General features: G+C 38.5%; 1 long non-coding RNA gene across 7 annotated transcripts in view; it reads left to right on the top strand.

Annotated features, from left to right (window-relative positions):
* Positions 1 to 20,884, top strand: part of LOC138117018 (uncharacterized) — a 211,362-nt gene that overhangs the window by 160,656 nt on the left and 29,822 nt on the right. For 6 of the 7 annotated variants that reach the window (XR_011154459.1, XR_011154457.1, XR_011154458.1 and 3 more), the window contains 3 exons: positions 8,483 to 8,583; positions 19,632 to 19,793; positions 20,789 to 20,874. This is a non-coding gene — a long non-coding RNA (uncharacterized lncRNA). The remainder of the gene's footprint in view (positions 1 to 8,482; positions 8,584 to 19,631; positions 19,794 to 20,788; positions 20,875 to 20,884) is intronic. The other variant, XR_011154460.1, reaches the window with a different exon arrangement.

The raw sequence follows: 20,884 nt of genomic DNA, 5'->3' as shown, positions 1-20,884 counted from the left end.
AATATGATCTAACTTGTAATGCAGATCAATATGTATCAATATAACTTTTAAGATAAACTCTATATATTTGGCTTTGGACTTCAAGGTATCCTTTTTACTGGGTGAAAGAACAAGCTACACCACTGGAATGTTATTAATACATTTTTCAGTATTTTTTGGCTAAAACTTAACTTGAACTACACAGATAAAATGCTCTGATAATTTTAAATATTTATCTTGGGGTGTGAAGAAACCAAAGTTGAAAAGAGATTTGGATTTTTGCTTGTGCTTTATGGTTTTTTTTTGTTTGTTTGTTTTGATTTTTTTTTTTTTTTAGTAACTGAAGGCAATTATATCTTTATTGACCCTTTGTGTTTGCCCCCTCCTTCAATGTCAGGTACTTGCTTATTATTATCAACATGACATCTCCTTTCTTTGAAAGGTTGTCCGTCACACTTTGAATCACCTCTCTCCATGGTTACATTTTCTAATCAGTTCACATGATTGAGCCTACATCAAGTGATGCTTTACTTAATTCCTTTCCGTTTGTATGCTGTGATTCTTGGAGGGACTCTCGTCAAAATTTTGGAGGGCCCTGTCAGTTTGAAAAGAACATGACCTTTAAATTGTATCAGTATGTTTGCTGGTGCATAAGGGAAAGGAAAAGGTTTGTAGTGATGGAAAACCACTCTAAAAATGAAAAGTAATTCTCTCAGAAGCAACATGCATAGGAAGTTAATTTGTTTATATTTAACTGACTTAGAAAAAAGCATGAGGGGGACATGTTCTTTGGGCAATGAGGGGTCCAAACAGTGTGTACTTAAATTTGGCTTGGAAAATTTTATCTATTTTTCTTTTCTGCATTTATAAGAGTAGACAAAAGTAGAAATATTCAAATGCGATAGAATAAAGGTATAATTCTTTGAAATTATCAAGGCTGTTACTTTGCTGCATTTTCATAACTGTATATGTGGCCATGCTATAATTAATGATTGACAATGCTAATTATTGTACAGTTTGTCACTTACTAAAGTGGCAGAGTTAGATTTTATGTGGGTATAAATATACATACATTTATGTGTGCATGAGAGGATACTTCAGGTTAACACAGAATGTTGCATTGTGAATGCAGGCAGTCTGAAAACAAGGAAAATCCATCTGGGATGCCTAATATGGATAGCTGAGGAATATAATACAGATGCATGCTGGTGAAGCTGAGTAATGCTGGGAACTTAATAAAGTTTTGCAACCTTTATTAAGTATACAAACTGTGGATGATCAAATACCCTGCATAACTGAATCAGGGATATTGACTGTTCTGATCTCCTTCCCTCTATGGTAGAATAACACATGTATGTGACTTATATTATTCCTAAGTACATTTTACAAATGTCAAAATGTGTAGTTTCACTGAAGCTGTTGAGGTCTGGTTTGCCATGCATTTATATATTATGATTACTTGACATTGATGTCCAGAAGCTGTTTGTCCTCTAGCTTTTTTCTATATTTGGTGTGCTTTTAATCACACTGCTACAGATTCTTTGATATCTGATAAGGTATGAGGTCATTCTGAAAGTGTTCCCAAGGTCAGTAAAAGGATTTCTCTTTTCTTTGTGGTTGTGGCATGCTCAAAAAATGTGAAGGAACTTGATTATCTTTGAACTTTTCACCCTTCTGTCAACTTTATAGAAACGGGCCAGTAGATTCAGAAGTTGTTGGGTGGAGATGCATAGGCAGGGTGTGATCACACAAAATTGCTGTAGTGAAGGTGTTTGTGCTGCTCCCTTGTCACCCTAAGTCACCTGCCGCTCTCTTCAAACTTAATAGTTATTCTCACTGAATCCTAAGAAGGATCAAGACCTTCCTGCCAAAGATCTTGTTTTCTGGTACTGGATCTCATTCTTGCTTCAGGAAATCAACCTACTCAAGGCAATCTGACAGAATCCATGCTGACAGAGCTTTGGTTTTGGGTGTGACTGGAAAGTGATGAACAGGTTAATCCTTGCTCTGAATTTGTGTTTAGACAGCTCTGTGTGAGAGTCAAAGTCTGGTCTTTGTTCCCTGATTTTCAGCTTAAGGAGTAGAAAAACAGACCCCAAAAGTTAAACACTTTATTAATTTCCACTCTTACCAAGAAGTGCCCCAGTGTCAGCCCCAGGGTTGAATGCTTACAGACTCTGCCCCTTTAACACAGCAGCTGTGGGTTGGTTTTGGGCCTTGAGAGCAGAGGGCTCATCTCTGAAATCTGCCCCGAGTTTAATTATTTGGCAGGTTTCACTTTCCTAATGATAGTGGCAAGCCATGGTTGTCTGCATCTAAAATTAAGGCTGTTCACAGAGTTCAGATACGCAGGTTTTTGCAGCATTGAAGTGTGTCAACTTTTGTGCTGGAGTTGTGTAGTTTGTGATATGCAAATTGCAGGTGGATATGACACTTGGCAATTGCACACACACTATGCAGCATTAGATTTCCCCATGTGAAATTTGGAATGATATAGTATGTGGATTTGAGATACTAAAGGAGATGAAGGCAGCTGTAGCTGGGCTACAGGCATGCATGTTCTCTGCATTTTGTAGAGGCATTTTGCGTAGGATTTTTTTTAGCCTTTTGTGCTAATTCGTGTTTCATGATTCATTCATACATTTAACCCATTAATGCAATTCTAACCTTTCCCCGATTGCTCAGATAAAAGTGTTTTCTCTGTGTTTCAGAGAGTATGAAATAAGGTGGCAGAATGATAAATACCAATAGTGGATTTCTGGGTTGGTAGCAATATTCAGTAGCGTATAACATGGCTTTCACTTACACAGAGAAAGGTCATACATTTTCATCTGTGACGTATCATCGTTTGCTGAGACACGAACTTCACAAATATGCGAAGCCACTATATTCTACAGTTGTTTTCTTCTGGGCCATAACCTCTAGGTTTTAGTTACTGTAACTTGATGGAGCCCCAGGCTCACGATATTGAGGGCAAATGATGTTTGGCATCTCCTACTGGAAATCCCCCTTTTGATAGGGGCTTTGCTTTTTAGGACATTTGAAGCCTCAGAAATCCTGCAAATCATATTCTCTGTAAAAAAAAATAAAAAACAAAAACCAAAACCACACATCACAAATTAAATATTAGAAACTGGGCCTTGATTGAGTCAAAGGAATTTTGATCTTGGATGATAATTTCTGTTGTTTTGCCTACCAGAGGTGAGCTAGAAATGCTTACATGGCACTATATCTTTTTAAAGAGCAAGTATAGCGCAAATTCTATGCAGCTTTAAAATACTAATACATGTTTTTCTTTATTCTCCCTTTTTTCCTTAAGAAGTTGATAACAGAAATTGTGCATTTCTTCAGGGTCTTCTGGGATGGCCTCAACACCATTTATTTATTTATTTATTTACTTACTTACTTACTTCCCCCCCTTCCCCTTTTTGACTCCTGCTCTGGCTAATTGCTCTCTTCTTTCCCTTAAAAGAATAAAATTGTGTGTTTTAACACATTCAATTTCCTACAAGCTAAGGGGCTCATATTGCAATGCTTTTCTCACTTTCCCTCTTATGGATATGTGAAATGTAACTTCATATCTTGAATTGTATAACACATAGAGTAATAGCCTATGTTCCTATACCCTTATCAACTTGATTGGAATTTTCCACATGGAGCAAATGCAGTGCTGAACCCCTGAGGAGCATCATGGGGACTAGATCCCAGAGTTCCAACCTGCTCCTTCCTTAATCACAGGCAGTATTCATTCAAAAGTCTCTCTTAAATTAATTGAGAGCTTTGCCTGAGAGGGGTGGAAAGATTGAGATCATTCTGAACAGGAATGTAGCTGTGCTATACTGTTAAAGGCTGCCATGTCTTAAATATACTGGAAGTCATAAACACGGCATTATAATAAATTACAAAGTAGACTTTTGGAAGATTTGTTCTACCTTTCACAAAATGCTAATGTTTATTTTGCTTTCATTTCATCGCATTGTCTTTCATTTAAAAATTACAGCTTTACTACAGTGAGCTAATTTCATAATACTGTATTAACTTAATATTATATAAATTATGTTTGTCAGATTTGGGCATTGTTGTAGATGTACAAAGCCCAAATTTACTACCAAAGCTCTCCAAACACATGTATTCATAATTTGCTACAATGAACCATATGCCACAATATAGTATTAAGGAATTACACATTCTAATGCCAGGCACAAATCCTGCTGCTCTTTCTGCAACTGTTCTAGGTACAAATAGAAACAATATATTTCTAGCCTTTTTCCCCCTAGTTGCAATTATGAGCAAAAAATGTTACAGTGTGGGAATATTTTAGCCACCTGCATTTTGTTGTCTGGCTAATTTTTAGCTGCGTGTTGCCTTTGAACATTATTGAAAATATGCGGAGATTGCAGCAATTCCTGGGTATATTTTCTCTGCAGACTATTATAACTTTAGGCCTGGAAGGAAAAGGTAATAGAAATTGGCACAACGAATATTACAGAGTATGGAGAGCTACAGTTTTCTTTTAGTGGAGAATGGGAACTCTCCTGCCTAAGAGGTTTAATTGCAGCTGCCTGCAGTTTTGCGTGTGGTGTTTTCCACTTGCAAGGTGTAAGGTTCTGCAGTGTAACCTGGCTTATTCTCTCCATTCAAACAAAGAGCAGAAATGCTCTCTGTGAAGGGAAGGGGAGAGCTTGTACAATTGTGGAACATCTATAGGTTTTTAAACACACACTGTCTAATCAGCCTCTGACAGATCCATTGTAAATCAAAGGTCTGGTAAGTGGGGATGCCAGAAATGTTTGATCTCATTCCAAGCCTTGAAACAACTTGCTTATTTTTTCTGCAGTTTGGCTCCTCACTAAAATAAAACATTGAGAGATGAATGTTCTGACAGGTCATTGTGTGTCAAACTGTCACTCTGTAATGGTTACATATTTCAGCTGGATTGAGGTGGTGGTGGTTGGGGGAGGTCTGAGAGAAAGAGAAAAAGAGGGAGAGAAAGAGACAAAGAATAACAAGATTTCTGCTCCTTCTTACGGCTGATCTTCATTTAAACCAAACACTTGTCATGTTCAGGGGAAGTTTTATAAATTTTTAATGATGTTGGGTACAACTGGTGCTTTGAAATTTGCTGTACTTTAATTTTTTCTTCGTTAGCAAAGGTTCGCTAATGCATTGAAGTGCTAAGAGCGTGTCCTAGGGATGCCATGATAATTGTGTTGTTAATAATATTGTGGCACTAGTAATGTTCTCCTGGTAATCAAGCCATGAGATTTTTTTTTAATATATTCAGTTATTACACTGCATCTCGTACAAATCATGTCAATTACAATTGCCAGTCTATGACAGTTAAAATAATTGTATACGTTTTCTAGAATTTTCCATTGGCTTGGCTAATCAAGCTAAAAAAAAAAAAAAATCAACACATTATTTGCATTAATTTTGTTTCTAGTCTATTTCTACTCCTAAATCATTTGTCCATCTACTTCAAAAGGCGGAACAGTAAGTATTTTAATAATAAATATACAAACATATTCATACTGTAACATAATATAGGCATACTTCTGCAATAGTAACACAAGATATTGCCTAGGATTAATCTCTGTGTGTGTATAGATATATATTTGCTAAAATTATGCTCATGTAGAGTGTGTGTAGTCTTTCAGAGATTTATAAAGATAGATATTGAGAGGTGTTTATTTTCATGGGTTTGGGGTGTCTGTGTATACAACTATGTAAAGAAGCAAGCCTGTCTTTAGACATTGATATTTTATGTCTCCCTTAGAGATGATTGCGTGTTATTGCATTTGAATATTTATTTATGTTTTTAAAAAATCAATTAAATAGTTGCCAAGTGAATGGGAGAGCAAGTTCAGTGTCCAAACATTAGCCTTCTGTAACACTGGCATCTCCTGTCTAAGGCTGTCGCTTTGTTTCTTTGAAAACAAGAGACAAACAGCAAAAACTGGCTCAGCATTCTGTCACCAGAGCAGGAAACATCCCATTGTGTGGTTGAGTACCGTGTCCTGGTGGGGAGGGGGAAACTTGGGCTTGTTTTCTCTTATAAGAGCTTTAATTTTTTTCCCCCCCTTTTTCTTTCATTTATTTTTTAAATTAATATTTTTAAGGACCATGATAACACATTGCACTCTCATTCCAAACTGTGGGACTATTGTTTCTTCCACAAGAGGGTTTGGTGTTTTTCAGTGTATATTTACAATAGCTACTAAATGAACACAACAGGGGTGCAGAGGAAACAGGGAGTCAGCGTACGGATTGCGAAAATATACAGAATGATCATATTATTTCCTTTCTCAGGGAGGTACAGCATGTCGAAGGAGTGGTGGAAATGAAACAGCAGAGAGGCAGATCAGTAGTACATGAGCACTAACCAAGTACAGCCAGGGGTAGTATATGAGAGAGAATAACAAGTAAGGGATGTAGTAATTACACGAGGCGGAATAACGAGTAGGCATGGAAGCATTTGAGAAATAACAAGTCAGCTGGCAGTGGTATTTGAGGAATGACAAGTGAACATGACAGTATTATTTGAGGAATAATAAGTGAGCTTGGTGATATTATTTGGAGAATAACAAGAAACCAGGGGTACTTTCTCTAGGCACTTTCCCCTGCTGTTATCTTGTGAAGGAGGTGCACAAAAGAATAAGTGGTCACAGGTTGCAAGGGTCAAGGGAACAAAATGTTTTTTTATGCAATAAGCTTCTACTAAACATGGCCTGAACAAATCATCCCTCAAAATGTAGAATTTATTCCTCAACTTTGCCTGGAGGTAAAAGTGGAAAGAACAGATTTTTTTTTTTTTTTTTCCCCACTCCTCTGGCCCTGTGAGTCCTGACCATAGAGAATGAATGGCTTTAGAACTGTACCCAGACAGAAAAATCAATGCTTCATATCAGGAGGCTTCAGGGGTTAGACTCCCATGTTCATGTCAACAAGGCTATTGGTTTTCTTAATACTCCAAAGTTATCGTTTCCCTGCTGCAGGAACCTTCCACTGTGACTTGTGTGGTCACAGCTTAACAAAAGCACTTTCCTTTGGCCAACCACCAATTGGCAAAATGGCAAACGGCAAAAAAATTAATTGTTGATGAGGTCTATATTTTTTTCAAACCAGACCATTAACAAGCACATGGAAATCTGCATTTGCTGATGGGATTTGCTCTATAAAATTATGCTGGTTGTATATGCTATGGGGGGTCACTACAGTTTCACTGATATGATGATTCATGTTTTGAGCAAAACCATTACTGGGATAAAAATTAATAAGTATTGGAAAACTGGAATTAAAGAAGGTGGGGATTTTTTCCTCCCCCTCCTCTCTGCCTTGGCTGGATGTTCCTGCTATTTGTGTGGAAAGACCTCTGCTTCCTCTGGACAGACCCCTTCAGGCTTGGTTGTGTCTCTGTTTTAATCTGAGTGGGTTGGTTTGTTCCACAGTCATCACTTCTGTGTTAATCACTTCTCCCTTGTCAAGAAAGTCTTACAGTTTGTCAATAGAATTATGTTACATGAGGTTAAAATTATGTTGCTTCAAATAATACTTTTTGTCATCACAAGGTATTAAATAGACTACCTGAAAATGAGACCCTCTTTGAATCTTTGTCTATTTAATTAGTGTAACAACTATATTTGGCTTACTGGGCAGGAAAAAGCCAACCTTATGAGCTCTAGGAGGGAAAACTGGCTACTGAACAGTTCCAGTATCATCCTGGTGTGCATACAGAAAACTAACAGACTTAAATGCTGCATCAGGTTAGAGGGGCATTTTGTGGTCTGGTTAATTTGATGGCTTCCCCCTCCTTTAACCCCCCTTTAAGTATGTTACTGATGCTTTTTTTTTCCCCCAGATTTTTTTTTCTTTTCCTGTGCTGTCTTTAGTGACACAGTGCTAACACTGAAAATGCTGGCGGCTACAGTGAGCATTGCTCACCCAGAGCAATCGGATGAAAAGGCAGTGCAGATGTAATTTGTTTTCAATGGCTGTTTCAAAAGAATAATTGTGGTGACATTGTGGGATCAATATTATAGATTTTTGTTTTCAAGTACACTGTATGTGTGGTGCTAAGGGGAGGCAGGAAATATAACACTGCAGCCTGAATACAATAAAAATGGATTGAGGTCTGTGGGTATTGTCGGCTGGTAGCCATCATGGGTTTGGAACATCATTGGTGGGATTACAGTGCCTGTCCTCTGGGCTGGGATTTCATTGTGAGTGCACACACACATTTGCTGCAGTTTTCCTCCTCAGCTCCTTAAGGGACCTGCTCAGTGCACTTGTATAAACTCCCTGTGAATGAGGCGCTGTAAATGCTGCCGTGGCTCTCACCTCTAGCAAGTGGCAGGATTAAGAGGCTGGGGGTTAAAGTTTGCAGCCATGTCCTTTAATTTGCCACACCATTCACAGTGTACCCCTGCAGAACCTGGGGTGGGGAGGGATGCATGGTGCACCTACGTGAGCATTTCAGTTCTCCTCCTGTTCCCTGTCTCTCTAGGCCACCATGCTAGATAAAACTTCTTTAAGGCACCTGAGAGAGAGAGAGAAAGAGCACCTCCAGAGAGCAGCCTGCTGATAGAACCTACTTCTAACAATATGGTGAGTGTCATTTTAAAATACCATGAGAAATATGATGTGGTGATCAAGGACTTCCTGCTTTAAGGGTTTCATGTATCAGGGTAACTAGACAAAAAATGTAGTTCCCAGGGTGAAAATTATATTAACAAAGAATTAGTAATAAAGCTGAATAAATGTAATGAGATGTGAAAGAGAGTGCATAGCACATTTTTTTTCTGTCTTTCATAATTAGGCCCTGAAAGAAATGGAAATTCAGACAAAACACCTTCCTCATTACCAATTTAAATATTACAAATTAAAATGTGTTGTTATTGGACAGCTGATTGTTTTGCTTTTTAATTCAAGAGGTAAAGATGCTGCCTTTGGTTCAGGTTGCTGTTTTAGAGGAAAGGATTTTGCAGAATGGTTTTGGCTGATTCTCTTTTTCAGCTGAGATAAAATTTCAAATTTTCTCTCTGCCAGATTCTCTCCTTTCTTTCTTGGCTGAAATGATAGTTACCCAAACTCTGCTGACAGTCTGTGCACTACAGGGGTGGCCCAGAATCATCCTTTGTTATTCTCACAAGCCATTTATCATATTTATTAAATCACATAGATTCCTACCATAAGTTGGAAAAACAGTATGTGCTTAATTTGGACCAATTAATTCCACAACAAATACACTCTCTCTTGGCCTCTTTTATAAACCAGAACATCAAACAGCTGTTCTCTCATCCCTGCAAAACTAGTATGTAACGTTTTTAGTCAGCTTTTACTAGTGAGTATTGGATGAAACAAGATAGCAGACACTTACAGGGATCTGTTTCAACCAGTAAATCCTGGTAGTTTATTAATTACTCAAAGATTATAAGAGTAACTCTATTTAATGAAGGTTTTATTTCTGCATTTTATAATTCTTCAGGCTAACAGTCAGTAATGTCCATTTTTTCCCTATATCTCAGTGTTATGGTACAGAGCATAAAACTCCTTTCTAATACCAAAATATTGCATGTTTCTATTTGAAAAACAAAACATGCAAAACAACGTTGTGCTCTTAGGGCAGTTTCAAACCTCCAACACGGGTTCCAGAACAAAAGCTACCCTTGCACTCTCTGCTATGGCTGTCCAGTCATCCCATGTTTGCCATGGCATGAATACCTATCCCGAGGATTTCTCTTTCTCTTACTTACATCCTGGGAGATTTTGTCAGAGGCTGAGGAAGCCAGGTGACACTGTGTGTTTACAGATTATCCTAAAAGAAATACATACATAGGCCTGATGAGAAAAGGTTAGAAGAGCACTGAGCAGCTCATCTGAGTTGGACACCTGTGTGATGTGCCCTCTGGGGCTACAGGGGCTCCACTCTGGGTCTGTTACAGAAGCTTTGTGTGTTTTCTCTCTCTGTGTCTCTCTGGTTCTCCCTCTCTGATTCCTGCCCCATGGTTAGAGGAGGTGACACGAGTCTGTGAGTGGCACCATCAGCGTCTGTGGATTGTTGCCAACTGGGATAGCTTTGAGCTGATGTTTAAGTTGCACCTGATCACAGACTAATGCAGATGTGCTTCCAAAACACATGGGTGGAGCAGTGGCTGTGGAGTTACTCTGCTGCTGCTTTAGGTACTGTCTTGTTATTTTGAAAAGATTGAGAAATGTGGTACAAAGCCTTGAACTTAGAAAATGTAAAGGTTTAGCCAGCAGAGCTAAACTGCAGAGCCTGTAGGAACAAGTGGGAGTAACCTTTCCAGTGTTTGCTTTGAATTGCTTTTGGGTTTGTCTTTTTTGTTTTTACAATCTACGATAGGAAAGGCTATTTGAAAGTGGCTCTGGGGTGTGTGTGAATGGTCTACAAGAGGTGGGGGAGTTAAAAATATGTTTCAGAACATCTCTTTCTCCTCCATGTTGGCTGACAGAACCAGGCCTGCAAAAATGGGATTGCCCGTCGCATGCAGGGATGTGCGGGAATTACTCGGGGTTGCCTCTCCCTAACGGTGAGGAGGCAGCAGAGTAGGACATGGCACTCCCTTGCTGAACCTGGATTCTGTCTTTGTATTGGCATTTGGTAATGGTTTGGTGCTGTAATTGTTTGCCAGTATGGTGCTCCAGCTTTTATTGTCAAACACTTCAGATATCTGAGGTGCTGCATTGTGTGATGGCTTGGGAAGAGCAACAAGACCTTGTATTTGGGGATTTCCTCCTCATTGGCAAACCAGGAAGAAACAGGAATGGGTTTAATTCAACTCTGATATCTTTGTACTGCTTGGGCCTATTTCTGCCTGCTAAATCTGGCATCTAGATTGCTTACAGAGATCTTTGTTGCAATGAGCCTTTATCCATTTTGTCCAAAAGCCTTGTCTACTTTTACTCTCCCAATCCCTTGCTTCTACTGCCCTTCCCCTTTTCCTTTTGGTGTCCTTCACCATCACAATTTCTTTAGTAAATTGAAAGTAGCTTGAGGCAAAGCTGACACACAGCAACTAAGGATCCTCACTTTGCCTTTTCTGCCTTCTGAAAAGTAAAATAATATAGTACAGGAAAAATAATCCTCCCCCCAGTGGCAGTTCAACAGACCTTTTCCCGTGATATATATCTTCCAGTAGTTACCTAGTTTGTGTGCAGGGACATAGGTAGGGCACCTGAGTTTGGGAATCAAACCTGGATTTATGGAAAAGGGCGCATGTTAATGGCTTTGTAACTGGAATAAGTCAAGCAATCACTATCTGCTGACTACTAATAAATCTGAGATTAATGCAAAGTGTTAGTATTTTATATTGCTTACCTTTTTTGTCCTTTATTTATTAAAAAGATGTGTCAAAAAATGAAAGCTGCATATACACCATAAACTGCATTTCTTAATTTCTTTGTCTATGGTTAATTAACCTTAATACATACCTATGTTATTTTTTTCTGGATTCATTTCTGCTGATTCTTTTGAAGGAAGTAAATAAATAGTGTTTGCCTACCTAATCTTAGCTCTGTTCTCTTCAAAATAAGGTTATTTTTTTTTCATGGAATAAAGGTAAGTATATACAATATATAATGACATAACCAAAAGTTTCTAATTATTTGCATGACTTTGTTTTGAAATACCCGTTTTGTGAGTTTTAAACTAATGCGGAATTCACCATTTTATTTTAAACTCATATGTTTTAGCACAGTATTTTCAGAGGCACCTTTGAGACTCTCTCATCTTGTCAGTTGCTAATGCTCTAAATGTTTTCAATTTCTCCATTTATTTTATTATTTTTATTGTGAAAAAATGTTAGCTGACATCAAATTAATTTAAAATCATAAATTTTTGAGGAAAAATTTTGCCTGTGGTCAAAATTTTTTGTCTACAGTTCTGCTTGTATCTATATGGAGTAGTTGCCTAGGTGTTGATAAGCATGCATTAAGTATATACAAAATTGTTCTTAAATTGTTGTTTTTAAAGGTCACAGGTGGGGAAAATTTGGTAGAGAGGGCATTGGCTTTCTCCTAAGTACTTTGCCTGAGCATGAAAATCTATTATTTGATATTTATTTTGTTAAGGTAATCTGACTTGTCTAAGAAATTCTCCTTGGAAAAAGGCAGTTCCTTTCAGCTCCTGGATGTTGGTCTGAAACAAGGGAACACCAGGGTAAAGGAATGGAAGATAAGGATGTCACATGTTCTTGCTGTACTTATCAAAATTTCTTGTCGTGAAAATTATACCATGAGAAATGAAAGGGTTTGTATGGATTTTCCTCTTGTGTGGTTAGGACAAGGCTTTGTTGGATGTCACTCACTGGCAGAGATTAGGAATTTAAGATTATCTTAATGGCCACAGCAGGTGTATGCTCTTCTCTTTCCTTGAAACTTGAATGAGAGGGGGGGAGTTCCAGCACAGACACTGCATCAGCTGATGGAATACGTTGGGTAATCCAACAGCTACAACTGTGCTCCTACAGAACAAATAAAGGATTTGGAGAGTCACCCAGCTGTAGAAAAATTGAGTGTTTACCATCACAGGAAATAGACTTTCATAGTTATTTTTCATGGCCAACATTACTTCTTGGAGAGTCATCATATTTTATGAAAACTTTTATTAGCGTTTCCGAATGACCTTACCCCCATTGTATTTTTATCAGTCCCAAGAGCCATAATCTTTTTAAAATATTTTTTATCATTATAAACACAATAAAGTAAGCTGTCTTGCACCTAGATTTGTAGATCTCATTAGAGCTACTTTTAAAAAAGGTACTCCATCTCTTGGGAAGATAATGACAAGTAGTAATCCTGACATGCAAAGTTTTCAGATAGGAACAGTTTGTTGAAATAGATTGTTTAATCCTTCCAGAATTGTTTTGGAGTGGATGTACTTTTTAATTGCACTTTTGCACAGCATTATGACTTGACTGGGGGAAAGACAGGGGCAGCTGAAAACAAATGCTGTGGCAATATCAGTTAGATGGTACTCCAGGTGAAAAAATAGCCAAGTATTTGCTTAAGATTTTGAGTGTTGTCAAAGTCAAACAAGAAAAATGGCAGTTTTAAAACTCATTAAAGTTAACATTTGTCTGTATTGTAAATGAGGTATATTCCCTAGGGTAGTTAACAGCTTTGGTGGCACAAGATGGGGATAATTTTTCAGATGTACTCTTTCCAGTGGGCCAGTGTCCTAGGGCTTTCCTTTAAATGGCCTTTTTATGCAGTAGGATAATGGGCAGTTTGTGCATTGCTAAATCAGCCCTATTTTGTTAGGAATGTTACAGTCAGGGCACTTACAATTTGTCAGAGGAAATGCAGAACATCTCTACAGGAGTCTGTTTAAGAGGACATCATTTCTCGATAAGCTCTTGCTTAGGTCAACATGCAGCACTGCTCTTACACTATTCCCCTGTTGCTTCTGCCACACGGGAATGCTCTGATTTATTAGGATTGCACAAGTCATGTCCTCCGCCTGACTGAAGCCACAATGTGGAAATTTTCTCTTCCCTCCCCTTTTTTAAAAGGAAATGTAGAAGGTTACTTTAAAGGCCTCCTACAGTATTTCTGAGGGGACTGTTTCAATGAAAGGAAATCCCCGTATGCTGCACAGGATCTTTGTGGCACAGCTGCATGTTATAAATACATCAGGGCTATCATCCTTTTAGAAAGTGTGCTGTTTGAGAGGGCTGGCTGTATGACTATTATCAAACTACTGTAAAAGGCTTGTGGTGATGTGGAAAGGCAGAACAAAAAAAATCTGTGAATGTGAAGTGATACAAAAACATCCAGTGACTAGTGGCATTAGAGTTTTTTAACCAGAGCATATGAAAAACCCAAACATCAACAAAAAAAATCCAGAAGTCAAAGTCAGTTGCAGTGATTTTTATTTCAAATGTGTGTCCTGTCAACTTTTTAATTACATTTAAAATTGTGGAAAACTTCTCCTGTAATACTGGCTTAATGAACGGTGATTCCTTAGTCAAATCTGCTTTGAAAACAGTGTGCAATCCAGTGTTGTGTTAATTTCCCGTTTGATAAAGGTGCTAATACTCTGTCATTCAGGCTGCTATTACTAAGAAATTTTTGGTTTGTTTCAGCATTGTGATGTTTTAAACTCAATGCAGCCAAGGACATTTTTAATGAAAAGAAAAAAAAGCGATGAAAAGCCTTAGTAATTTTGTGTTTGTTGCCAATTGTAATATGAGAAGTGCAGAAAATATTTTGAAGGGGTCAAAGCTATTCATCTTTACTGTTTTTCTTTTTTTTTTTTCTCCTGTAACATAGAATTTAACTGTCTGCAGGCATTTAAGCCCAGAATATTCTACCTTCTCTGCAAAGAGATAAAACATTAGAATTTCTCTTAAAAGACAACTTGGGTGGCTGTGAATAACCTTCTCTGGAATTGAAGTAACTCCATTATTCTGATTCACAGGGACTTATTCCTTATGGTTTCTTTTCCCCACTTTTCAAACTGCTGTTTAGTACCCTTGCTTCACCTCTGCCTTTCTCTTTGTAGATTTTCCTGAGATGCTCAGGGGTAAGAAGAATTTTTTTTTTTTTTTATGTGTGAGTAGAAGTTTGTGTAGGTTCCCTGGATTTGTGTGAGACATACAAAGATCTTTCCTTCTTTGTAACTCGACTCTTCAAGGTCTGGAATGATCACATGAAGCAGGGGAGGTAGTCCTGGAGTTGGTAACAAGGCACAATAAAGAAGATATGATGGAAATCCTTTCATGTGATTTGTTCTATTTGCTGTCTGCAGAGAAACATTTCTGCAAGTGATGCCACTGCTGAACCTGAAAATCATGGGGGGCCTTATTTACCCCCAAGAGGACAGGAAATCTGTGAGCAATCTGCTTGAGCAGAGGGCAGGGCTGGGAAGGAGAGGCTGAGGAGTGGAATGCTGCACCATGGGCTGTGTACTGAGTGGGTGTTTCCCACCTGGGACTGTGTGTGCAGTGATTGACAGCAGAAGCACCTTCTGCTGGCACTGCAGAGTGGTGTGGCTGCACTTCGGTTTGATGTATAGATAGCTAAATCAGTACGATTAGACTGTGCAAATTAAATTGGTGTAACATCATACAAGTATTGCCTGGAGAAGAAAGAATTTGATTTTCAGAGATGCTGGATACTTGCAAAGTTCAGCTGCCTATGGATTGCTTAGAAAAAAATGAATCTTTGGTGTGGAGCATTTGTATAACCAATGACAAAGAACTGTTTTTTTAGGTAAAGGACAAGGAAAAAGAGAATTTATAAGAAATTATGAGAAGTAGAGCAAAAAAAAAATTGATATTTAGACTCAAGCAAATTCTATGAAATAGAATAAGAACACAACATGGCAGCTAATACCCGGAGTAAAATCCACTTTATCAAAGTAGTTGTGGCATTTTTGTACAAGTGTTTAAATGAACATGTAGGAAATTTATATTATCTTAGGAAACTTGTCACTCTAAAGTCACTGCTTGACATTCAGTTATTTTCAGTTTACTGTCACATAAAAAATTATTCTGAGAGCTGCCATTCATTTTCTAGAGTATTACAAAGAGCACTATTTGTACTCCTTACTAAAAACCTTCAAGGAAAGAAAAAGTACAAGTACTTACTTTCTCGCAGAAATCAGCTCTCTAGGCTGCAGTTAACGAACTAACATTTTTTTATACCACCAACTTCTGCAAAATCATAGTTTCCATTAAAAGTATCTAAGGGTTTTTGTTTGCCTGTACTTTTGGTATGGAAATGTTTCAGATTATGCTTAGGTCATCAAGGTAAAAGATACAGAATTACCTTGTTTAAAATTAATTAATGAATTGTTAACTCTGAAACCTAATGATGATATTAAATGGACACTATTCTTTTTATGTCATATCATGTCCTTTTTGCAGAATCATCCAAGTACTTTAGTATCTGTTCTTTAATAATGCATCTCAGCCTCCAGGAGCTGTGAAAGACAAATGTCTTCCTTGTCTTCAGAAATTCAATGAAACTAAACCTTTTATTGAGAGCTTTTTGGGAACCCCCTTTTTATAAGGCCTGAGTAGATGACCTTCCTTTTCAGGACAACATAAGCTGAAAATAATACAGATTTCAGCAAATAGCAGGATATGCCGCCTATTTTATGCTTATTTCCTCTTTTAGGGCTGTGTTTAATGAAGTTCGGCAATCTTTCAGATTTACTATGCCTTCATTACTGAATATATTAGTAGCCCATAAAGAATCTTTTCTATGCCCAAAAGACATTGAATACAAGCAAAGGAGTAGTAGTAGAAGGGCCTTTACTGATAGGTGACATGAACTCTGCTCTAAATACAAGTTGAAACCTGGGCTATTGAAAGAGTCTGGTCAGTGATAGGAAGCAGCTTTAGGTCACTGAGCTCAGCTGTGGAGCCTCCACAAAATGTGCTCTATGTTCAAACTTGGTGACTGAAGAAAGCATAGAGAGGGACTCTAGAAGACATCTTAGATATACACAGAGAGAAATTACAAGTGTTAATTTACCAAATCATTTAATTTCAAAGAAACAACCCATCTGTAAAACTCAGAAAACCCCCAAACATACACAGAATGTTTAAGGATTTTGCTTTAGTTAAAATAGTAACAAAAGTGATGAATGTGTAAAAAAGTTAAACTCAGTTGCAACAGCACTGCAAGTAAAGCTAAGGAAAGAAATGGGCAAGCAGAAGGTGTTGGATCACTCATGGCTTGCTTGTACATTCCTTCGTGAGTGGCATAAAACAGCTTTTTAAATTTTGGTTTTGGTTGCATATGGTATAAAGTATCCTCTTGAGCTGGTGAGGACTGTTAGAATCAGGCACTGATGTTCAGCCCAGGGAGAAGAGGGAGAGTCATTCCCTTCCTGTGTTCATGCCTGACCTTGTATTCTCTGCACTGCTGGTAGGCAGTTCTAAGAGCTGCCAGTAGTGTTGACGACTTCACTGAGCTGGACAGGGGGGGAAGAAATACAGCACTGAGCTCTTCTGCTGCCTTTTTACTCTTGACACACCCCATATGCTGAGATGGTGGGTGGCAGTGGGAGAGCTGGCACGTTAGCAGCAGTGTGCTCCCCGTGCCAGGGGAGTAATCTGTTGGCTGGTTAAATCTCATTTCTGATTCATCTCTATTTCCTGAGTAGCACTAAGAGGCGAGATCCTCACAGAAAACCCAGCTCTTGGAGTGTGTGATAGTGCAGTCTAGAGGAGACTCTGAAGTTTGTGCCTTGAAACTCCCTTTTGAATACTGATTTTAATATACTTAGAATAACCCCCAAACTCCAGTCTTTCTAGAATTGCAGTGCAGTAGTAATTTTTATGGAAATAATAGAGCTGTTTGCCCTTGTTAGGTTTTTAGATATGCACATGCACGGGAAAACTCACTACACCAGAAGATTCAAGTAGGCAAATCAAAGCAGAAACAAAAAAACTTATTTTCTCTGTTAATAACATTGCTTGTTAAACAGAAGTTGGCATAGAATACTGGTGTGAAATTGCCAAGAAAAGATTGTTAATTTGGCATAAGCTTTAAGTTGTTTCATTCAGTATCACATGAAAATGAGTAGAATTATACGTGTGTTTGTACTGTGCACTGCTAGTGAAAAGGAGGATTTGCAACACAAGGAAAATAGGTGTGCACCGTCAGGGGGAGTTCATGTTCGTTTGACAGCCCCAGGACTTGGCAAACAAATGCAGCAAACTTGGAGGCAAGCAGCAGAGAAAACATCCTGCAATATTTTGCTGGAAGAAGCAAAATAGAGCAGAATCAATCATCTTTTCAATGAGAATTTGAGGTGACTTGGGCCCTGCTCTCAGCTCTGCAGAGGACACCTTTCTCTACTACATGCAGAAGGCTATCCTTCCAGCAGGATTGGTACAGGGCTCCTCTTTTACTGCTGAACCCTCCATCTGCTGGGGCTGATTTACCCTCTGTGGGGTTACAGAGGCTGCTGCAAAGGGAGTGGTCCTCATTGCCTTGGGGCAATAATGTCTCTTCCTCATGCATCAAACTTTTCTTGTCAGCTTTAACAGTCATCTCAACAAAGCTGCAAAACTGGGGAAAGGGTGGGAAACACCCTTTGACAGAAGAGTTATTAATTGACTTTTTGCCTTATGGTAATGCTGTAAGTATCTAGAGGTATTTGGTCTTTTTTCATCTAATATCTAAATTTTCCTTTCTTTGTGTTTGTCTGTGGATGAAACAGAACCCCACTGTCAATAGTGTAAAGTTTCTGCTCAATTCATCTTGAATATGTACAAAGGCTGGTTCTTTAAACCTACCTTTTACGTGAGGGGTCAAGCCAGATTAATAGCAGAAAACCCATGGAATAAAATCCGGATTCCACTGAAATCAGTTTGATTTTTCACTTTTGGATTTGTTTGGACTAGGATTTTAACTGGTTAGCTGGAGGTAAGATGTTTCTTGTAATGGATTCCTGGTGCTGAAACATCTTTTCTTCACACCTGGAATAAGACTGCTGATAGCATAGGAGTTTGCAGCAGCATACAAGGGATGGGAAAAATAAAAGCTATCTAAATTAAAATAATACTAATAAAAGGACTGCCTTACTCATCTCCTGTATTGTTCCTGATGTGACAGGATGTGTTCAGTCTGCAGAGCAGTGAAGCAGTTCTGCAAGGGCACCTCTGGCTTTGGGGGAAGTCTCTTCCTCCTGCAGGTCCTTGCTGTTGGAAGCTTCCATTCTCCTGCATTATTGGCCCCCCCTTCCATGCCTTCTGCGTGTGCTGGTGGAGGAGGTTTTGGCTGTGGGCTGGGCATCCGCTGCAGGCTGTGCTTGGAATGAGCTGTGCAATTCCTCCTCAGCCTCTCGGATGTTGTACAGCCTTCTCACCACCTCCTGCAGCTCAGCCACCTGCTGCAGGGCCCTTCCCCAGGCTCGCCTTCTGCAGACAAAGGTCCAGGCTCTTCCTGCAGCCTCTCCCTTCAACATTTCACTGGGAGCATTGGCCACTGCCAGAGTCGATGGTGCTCTTAAAATGTTACTGCACTTGAATGATTCTTAGTTCACAATCAAACACATTAATTTAAAAATTAAAATCCTCCATTGGTAATGAAGTGGAGCAGCTGCAGAACAAATTTTTTTGTCATGTGTGACAACCACTGGTGGAGAAAGCAGAGAGGAGAACTGGAAATTATAGTCTCCTAAATCACTCCAAAAGGATTTATTAAACAATGTCAGATCTAGAAAGTTGTAAGGGTTGTAAGAGCTGTGATTTTGTATAAGAGGTAAATTCTGTTGGTGTAAGAGTTGTTGACTTTTTCTTAAGTTTTTGAAATGTGAGGATACTGAAGTCTTGTTTTGAGTAAAGAGAAATCAACAGTTTGTACCAAAAGTGTTCTGAAGATATAAGGAAGTCCTAAGTAATTTTGTTTAATATTTAAATCATTTTTGAGGGGAGAAGCAGTACAGCAAAGGCAGTAGGTATCTTTGAACCTAATTTTGTGTTAGAAATGCTTTTGGTACCTTTATGCAGACTGGTCTGTGTAGCACCCAGGCTAGAAATACAAAGTGAGATAATAGAATTGTTTAGGAGAGTCTTGTGCTTGCCTTTCTGCCCCTCAGTGGATGTGTGTGGGTTTGGCTGAGATTCCCTATCTGCTTTGTTTTGTTCATTACCTTGTTCTGTGCTGCACAGAGTGAGAGCAGTGAGTTATCAGGCGCAGGACTGAAGGGGAAGATGAAGATAGCCTTCTTGTCCCACAAGAAGTGGGAGGTGAAGCAGCAAAGACAGGAAGACTGATTCAGGAAGATAACACAGTGTATCTTACAACGTGGGGGACTAGAGAGCTCCTTAGAGGTAAAAGAACTGACAAAATTTCACAGCAGGCACTAGTGGGAGATGAGACTCCAAGGGGAAACATCATGCCATGAGAGAAACAAGCTTTCATTGATCACAACGTGCCAGGATGTCTCCATGATAGCCCTGTCTAGGAAACCATTAACTGGTGAGGAGGAATACCATATCTGACAACTTTTTGTTTTGTTTTAAGAGGTACACATTAAAAATACATCTAACGTATGGGACACAAAGAATCTAAATAATGTTATTAAACTTCTGGTAGATGTGAATCTCCAGGGATGTTTACATATGCTTTTGAAGAAAGCTGAAAAACATTAGATTTTGCATTTCCAGGCTTAATTCATCATTTTATTTTGTTCTGTTTAAAGAAATCTATGCAGAATTATTAAGTTGCTCAAAATAAGCCCAAAATAGAGGACTGAGTTTTATAAACATTTTACATATTTGTGTTTAATTTGTTGAAAATAGGATAAAATCTGCTCTCATTTGGCATCCTGAATACAAATATTAGGAACCAAATCCCCTGATGCAGTGTAATTTTTAAGAGTACAATTTAACAGTCTTCCAAAAGATATTGTGCACACTTTTATTTTACAATAAGGGTTTTTTTTTTTAGTATAGAAAAATAATTCGTGTGTTTGTCTTTGTACCTTATGAACTGAACTGCTGTGTGTTGGTTTTTGTGCACATCTGCCTTCACTGCAGAAGAAAAAGAAAAATGAAGTTCCACTAACAGTGTTTGATTTGGAAATACATTTATTTAGCTGGCTCAAAAAATTAGGTTAGGAGATGAGTGCATGGAGGGTCTTTTACCTCTAAAATATAAACCTTCTATCTCCCAGTGCAGGAGTGTTAAGTGCAGAGCTTTTAAGTTGAGAAAATATGCAGTTCATGTGAAAGGTTTGATAGCACTATATACCCACCAAAAGCTTAAATGTGCCTGACTGGTTTTATGGAGGACAGTAAATTAGTCTTTGCTTTACCTCTGACAGGTGAGAAGCAGTTCTTGCATGACCGGTGGCTCTCACCACACGTCGGTACCACACAGGTGAAGCTTTCCCTTTCAAAATGATGACTGGTAAGAAAAA

Source organism: Aphelocoma coerulescens, chromosome 11, assembly GCF_041296385.1.
Source record: "Aphelocoma coerulescens isolate FSJ_1873_10779 chromosome 11, UR_Acoe_1.0, whole genome shotgun sequence".
NCBI classification, from domain to species: Eukaryota; Metazoa; Chordata; class Aves; order Passeriformes; family Corvidae; genus Aphelocoma; species Aphelocoma coerulescens.
Note: the sequence above shows the minus strand (reverse complement) of the source record. Positions and strands in the feature narration are given on the sequence as shown.